Source organism: Cryptomeria japonica, unplaced genomic scaffold (genome assembly GCF_030272615.1).
Source record: "Cryptomeria japonica unplaced genomic scaffold, Sugi_1.0 HiC_scaffold_782, whole genome shotgun sequence".
NCBI classification, from domain to species: Eukaryota; Viridiplantae; Streptophyta; class Pinopsida; order Cupressales; family Cupressaceae; genus Cryptomeria; species Cryptomeria japonica.
The window spans coordinates 51,269-58,000 of NW_026729540.1; the positions used below are offsets into that span (position 1 = coordinate 51,269).

Genomic DNA, 6,732 nt, shown 5'->3' on the forward strand with positions numbered 1-6,732 from the left:
GGTGTCACAATAGTCAGACCCTCTTCTCGATGTGATGTAGAGGGTCCCTCATGACCTGAATCCTGGAGAAAGAAGCATTCAATGTATCAACATGAAAATTTATATAATATACGACGATAGCATATTAACTTAAAAAGATCTAGTACAATGTCTAGATAGAAATTTATACTATACCCCATAAGGTGTGCCGAGTTGTCTTCCAGTAGATGCAATATTAACTCTAATATTAGGCGTAGTCCTTATCTACATAAACAAAATTTATTTAATGAAGTATTAGATTGTATAAAAAAAGAGATACACTTAGTTTATACCTATATTTAATAAAGTACATAAAAACATTGACATGTACATGTATATTATATATATCTATACCTGGTCAAGATGAACATCCGAGCAAAGAAAATCCATATAAGATGTCATCATACTATCATCTGTTGCATCATGCTCATCTGGAACTGAAGTAGATCCTGCAGCAGTAGTAGGACCTACACACGTCTCATGACAACTCGAACACATATGTGGCATCCATTGAGGAGCAGATGCCATGTGAGCAGCTTTCTCACTCAGGTTCCCTGTGAGGGAAGTCAAAGCATCTAATGTCGAAATGAATGATGTATTTTGGACATCTGCAGGAATCGATGGAGCAACAAGTGGAACTATGGGTGGATCCGGTAGGGGATTATTACTCCGTGCCCCTAATCTATGCTGTGGCATTCCACGACCAACACCCTGGAATGACTTAATATCAAAATAATTTGGTTTTTGGTTCATTACAAACTCACAATATAATTTCTTCAAAAAATAAAAAGGGACCTCATAATTACTATGTGGTGGATAATCAAAAACCATCCACCATCTATCCCAAAAGTATCTAGCCATTTCTGGATGCACACACCACCTAATTGAAATTCTTTTCTGGTTAGGTTGCATTGGTTCTCTTGTTTTTGGGTTGGTAAAATATGGACATAAATGAGCTTTGGTTATTTTCAAATCTGTGATTTGTCTATAAGTTAAACCATCGGCATAAAAATCACGCAACTCTTGTCGTCGTCTATGAAATTGATCTAATTGAGAATCAACAGATCTAACTGACTCGACAACAGTTTGCATTGATTTTGCAAACTCTACAAGATGGGGTGGCGTGACTTGCTCATTTTGGATAGCAGCAATGTTTTGTTCAATCACTTGTAGGTTTTCATTAATTCGTTCTCTTAAACGAATTTCATCCAATCTAGGGGGTTGTGGTGGTGGTGGTGGTGGTGGTGGTGGTGGAGGAGGAGGAGGAGGAGGAGGAGGGGGTTGTGGTGGGGGATTTTCACCTAATAGTTCATCTATGTCAAAAACATCCATGATGGCAAAGAACTCCTGCATATATAAAGATATACATGAATTATATACAACTCTATGTCAAAGAAGAATCTATTTTACTAAATTAAAAAAAAACATTTATAAATAGTAACATTTCTATGTTGTTGAATGAGATACACATGAAATATATAATATAATATTGAACTTAAAAAAATATACATGTACATACTATTGAATCTTGAAATATAAAATTTGCGCATAAAACTTAATAAAAACTTTCAATGAAACATCATAAATCTATTAGAATTCAATTACGTAGTTTTGAGATAATTGTCATCAATTCATATTACATTGATTAGTCTTCCAACAATCTTGAAAAAAAACTAATCTCCCATGACTATAAATGACATACTTAAAACATATTATATTCTAAGTGGTTGTCATGTAAAGAGAAAACATCAAAACTTTTGAAGAGTTAAGCATATTTCACCATTAAATTTCTCCCATAATCAAATCTACACAAGATTATAATTTACAAAAGGTCTTCAAAAAATATTATTTCCTATAAATCATTTATTATAAAACTCCGCAATCATTTGTTTTCATATATAATCTTTCTATAAAATTTAAGATATCAATCCATACACAAATTCTCTTACAAAGTTGAATAAGAAATGAAGGATAGAGGATTAAATACTAAGATTGTTTTGAGAGATCAATGGAGTAGATTGATTGAAAGGATTGTGTGCATTAGAAGCTTCCAAGTGGCAACTTAAATGTTTGGTGCACATGAGGAGTTCATGATCCAAGAAATTTTTGAGGAAAAGGTCTTCTTAGGGGCGTATACACCAAGATGTTGTAAAAAAAGGTAGCCAAATGACCAAAAAAAGATAAACACGAGTGCGTTATTGGGAAATTCATTTAACGCATTTGAGGTCTTTTTTGTAGTGTTTTTTTCTTACACTATACTAGGCTTGTTTACACTATCGTAGGTTCATTAGGACTATCCTAGGTTCATTAGGATTGTCCCAAGTTCATTATTGCTTTCTTAGGCTCATTAGGACTTTCTTAGGTTCATTAAGACTGCCCTACATTCATTAGGATCATTTGAGGCTCATTGGGACTTTCAAAGAAATGTTTCTCTCTCATTAGGCAAGGAGGATATAGACCCTTTAGGTTCTCTCATGTTTTATAGACATTTGATAGGTTTTAAATTCAAAATATTCATTAATGGAGTTAGTCTAGTGTTTCTTGGTTAGTGAGGAGGATCAGTAGATGTACATCATTAAAGTTTACATAAGGGTTGCATTCAAGTCTTGAAATATTCCATCTCTTGTTCAAATATATGTAAGAAGGGGAGAACATTGGATATATTACATCATTAGATAGTGGATATAACCATTGAGTTTTAAAATTAATTAGCCTCAATAAAAAAATCTCAATTTCTATATATTTCATAAATGCATAATTAGATAAATTATTACTTATAAATAAATCAATATGCATTTCTTTCAAAGAAACAAGAAACATACAAATAATAATAAGTTGTGATCTATATATCTAAATATGAAAATAATTCCATTAAAACTTTTACCTAGGTTAAGCATAAAAGTGATAATAAAACATAATCACCATGTTTTATTTCAACCTTAAAAGTAAAAGAACTCTACATATCCTAAAATTAGGACTTAATCACATCAAATAATTCTAATATAACTCAAAATACTCCTTCAACATATAAGATGATCTATGCTAGATGGCCATGTCTTACTTTCATTCCATTTATGGATTTCTTACATAGTAATACAAAAAATAACTTTCATCGAAATTAAGCATCTTTAACCATGAGATTATATATATCCTCAATTGTATATTCAAAATACTTCTTGGGAATTATATTTTTCAAATCTTTCAGATGTATATATAATTAGCACCCCATTTAGAAAACTCATTATCAATCAACATTATAAATCAAGAATATTTTTTATTTTGTATTAATGAATTATATATTTGGCATATTAGCTTCCTTTATGAACCTATGTAAACCAAACTCCAATTTTAGTAACTTATCTAGTTTTGCTCTAAAATTGTGTCCATAATTGATCCTTTTATACCATCACATGACATAATAGGACCTTTATGCCATGACATGGCATAAACCTAAGCCTAAACTTTCATATCTAAAATTTGAAAAACTTAATGTTAATTACTTTTAAGGTTACACTAATTTAGTGGTAACATTTGTATTGCCTAATGAGGATTAAGAACAATTTAGGTACATATGTTCGGTTTTATGTCAATTTCATTTTCGAACATTTTTGTTTTTGTTTCCATTTCATTTTTGGTTTTTTGTTTGTGTCGATTTCATTTTCGAACGTTTTTGTTTTTGTTTCCATTTCATTTTCGGTTTTTTGTTTGTGTTGATTTCATTTTCGAACGTTTTTGTTTTTGTTCCCATTTCATTTTTGGTTTTTTGTTTGTGTCGATTTCATTTTGTTAATTATCTAGGTTTGGTTTTGGTTTCTAAATTTGTTGATTACGGTTTAGGGTTAACTGTTCAAAAATATTTTACATCAAAATCAAGAATTTACAAATATAAAAAATAATTTATTTATATGCTACTATTAAAAAAAACTAAAATAATAAAAAAAAAACTAAATAATACACCAAAAAAAGAGAAAAATATACAAGAAAATTATGAACTGTGAAAATAGGTGACAGAATGTGCACCTGGGATAGTGGTGGAGGTTTGAAGTGGAAACCACAGCACGGGGGCCCGTTTTCGATATCTTCTTGTGCAACAGTAAAATGAAAAATTATCCAAAAAAAAGGGTAAAAATAGCTTTTCAAAACGGGCCCCCGTTTTGTTTAAAAACGGGGGCCCGTTTTGTCTACAAACGGGGGCCCGTTTATTAAAAAACGGGGGCCCGTTTTATCTGGCTTCGGCACCCTGTGACCTTTCGGCTCGGGAGCCCGAACCATTAACGGGCCCCCGTTTTTTATAACGGGCCCCCATTTTTTAAAAACGGGGGCCCGTTTTGCGGAGCGCATTTTTCAACGCGCAGACTTCCACGAATTTGTGACTCATTAGCTTGCACATACCCATTACTATTCTGTTCTTTTGCATTTTGAGATGGCTAGCTCAAACCTTTAACTGATATTTGTCTCTGGCAATGAAAGCTAGCAGTTGCTGTGTCTTCTTTTGTTCATAGCCTCTTTTTCTATGCATGATTTTATTCTAACAATGCTCCAATTCAAAAAACACTTTATGTAAATACTAATAGCATTCCATTTTGGTTTCCACATATACACACAATCTTTGTTACTATGTGCATATTTACAAAATTGCATTTGCATCCGTGCCTCAAGTTCTCTACATTCTTTTTAGACTTTTTGGGAATACATATAAATGTAGGTCTCCTTTATATACTATTGCAACAATAATTCTAACTACAGTTTTATACCTTGTTATTGATTGTTACATAATAAAATTAAACTTAACATTACCACTGTACAAGCTTGTCCAAATATTTCTCTTTATATATATATGTATGTATTAGTGTGCATGTTTATCTATCTCAATCTCTCTGTGCCTAAGTATATGTGCATGTGTATACACAGATTAATATGTCTTCCCATATATATCTATCTACGTCTGCACATATGTAATTGCATATTATATCATTCTGCACATATGTGTATACATTCAATTGTTTGCATACACACAAACACAAACACACACACACACACCTACCCACCAACACACACACACACACACACACACACACACACACACACACACACACACACATATATATACATATATACATATATGTATATATATACATATACATATATGTATATATACACATATACATATATACACATATACACATATATATGTATATATGTATATATGTATATATATATATATATATATATACATGTTAGTATATATACATACATGCATATACATATACATATATAAGTTACCATATTTGTCTATCTGCATATGCACATGTGTAAAGATATACTATTCTAAACTACATATATGTGGTCATTTGCCTATTTATGTGTATATATATATTTATGTAGGTACATATGCATGTGTTCATGTGCATATACATATATATGGTCCTGTATCTATGTATTTACATATGCACACATGTAACTGCATACTATTTTGAACTACACATATACCTAAATACATAAATAAGTATATCCATATATCCTTACATTTATCTAAACAACCAACACATTTTGTAGTCCATATTTACATTTGCTTAAGGAGTCAACATCTAAAATATGTGTTTTGGCAAAAAAAAAATTCTTCTCTTGTTCTTTAATTTTGTTAATCAATATCTTAGATTGGTTACTCTTTTCAAACATTTGTTAGTCTATATGCTGCTTTCCATGCATTATGTAATTCTTTCAGTTTTTTTAAATTCTCTTCGCTCCACTGTTCACTGAGACATTAATTTAATTGTCATCTGTCCGTAATGATAACTCTACTGTATGTATTGTGAAACATCCTTTACTAAAGTAATATTGTTCCTTTATTATGGTTTTTCTCATAGCCTACCCATCAAATGGCATGACATTGACACTCTAAACTGCATATATGCTACCTTTTTGAAATAAATCTTTCTACATATACATCTATCTCTTTGCATACCCCCCCACACACACAGACTTACACACACACCAACCTACCCCCCCCCCCCCCACACACATATATATATACATGTTAGTATATATACATATGTGCATATACATATACATATATACGTTACCATATTTATCTATCTGCATATGCACATGTGTAAAAATATATTGTTCTAAAATACATATATGTGGCCATTTCCCTATTTATGTATATATATATATCTATGTAGGTACATATGCATGTGTTCATGTGCATATAAATATATATGGTCCTCTATCTATGTATCTACATATGCACACATGTAACTGTATACTATTTTGAACTACATACATATCTAAATACATAAATAGGTATATCCATATATCCTTGCATTTATCTAAACAACCACATTTGTATCTGCTCTTGAATGGATGCACTGCACCATTTCTATGTGCCCTTTCATACCATTTCCATACATATGAGTGTGCAACCACACCTGTGTACACCCTTCCATAGCCGCACTTTGTCGAGGTGTGCCCCTTCCCATTAGGCCATCCATACAATTGAATTCCCCCCATCTTCAATCGGCGGAGGAGGGTGGAGAACCATAGTAAGTCTTCCACTTAAACGTCCTTTCATGGATTCCAGACACCGAGCCTCACCCTTCATATTATGCTCCAACAAGTTTATCTTTGGAGTAATTGTTCATGCCTATTTACATTCTACTTGCATTCTTTCATCTGCATTTTCAAATTTCGTCTATATTATTTCACATTGGG

At 31.9% G+C, this 6,732-nt stretch overlaps 1 long non-coding RNA gene across 1 annotated transcript; it reads right to left on the reverse strand.

Annotated features, from left to right (window-relative positions):
- LOC131872788 (uncharacterized) lies at positions 1-511 on the reverse strand. Its single transcript, XR_009370873.1, has 3 exons — positions 373-511; positions 175-243; positions 1-62 (listed from the first exon to the last, which is right to left on the reverse strand). It is a non-coding gene; the product is annotated as an uncharacterized LOC131872788 (long non-coding RNA).
- Between the last annotated feature and the right edge of the window lie 6,221 nt (positions 512-6,732).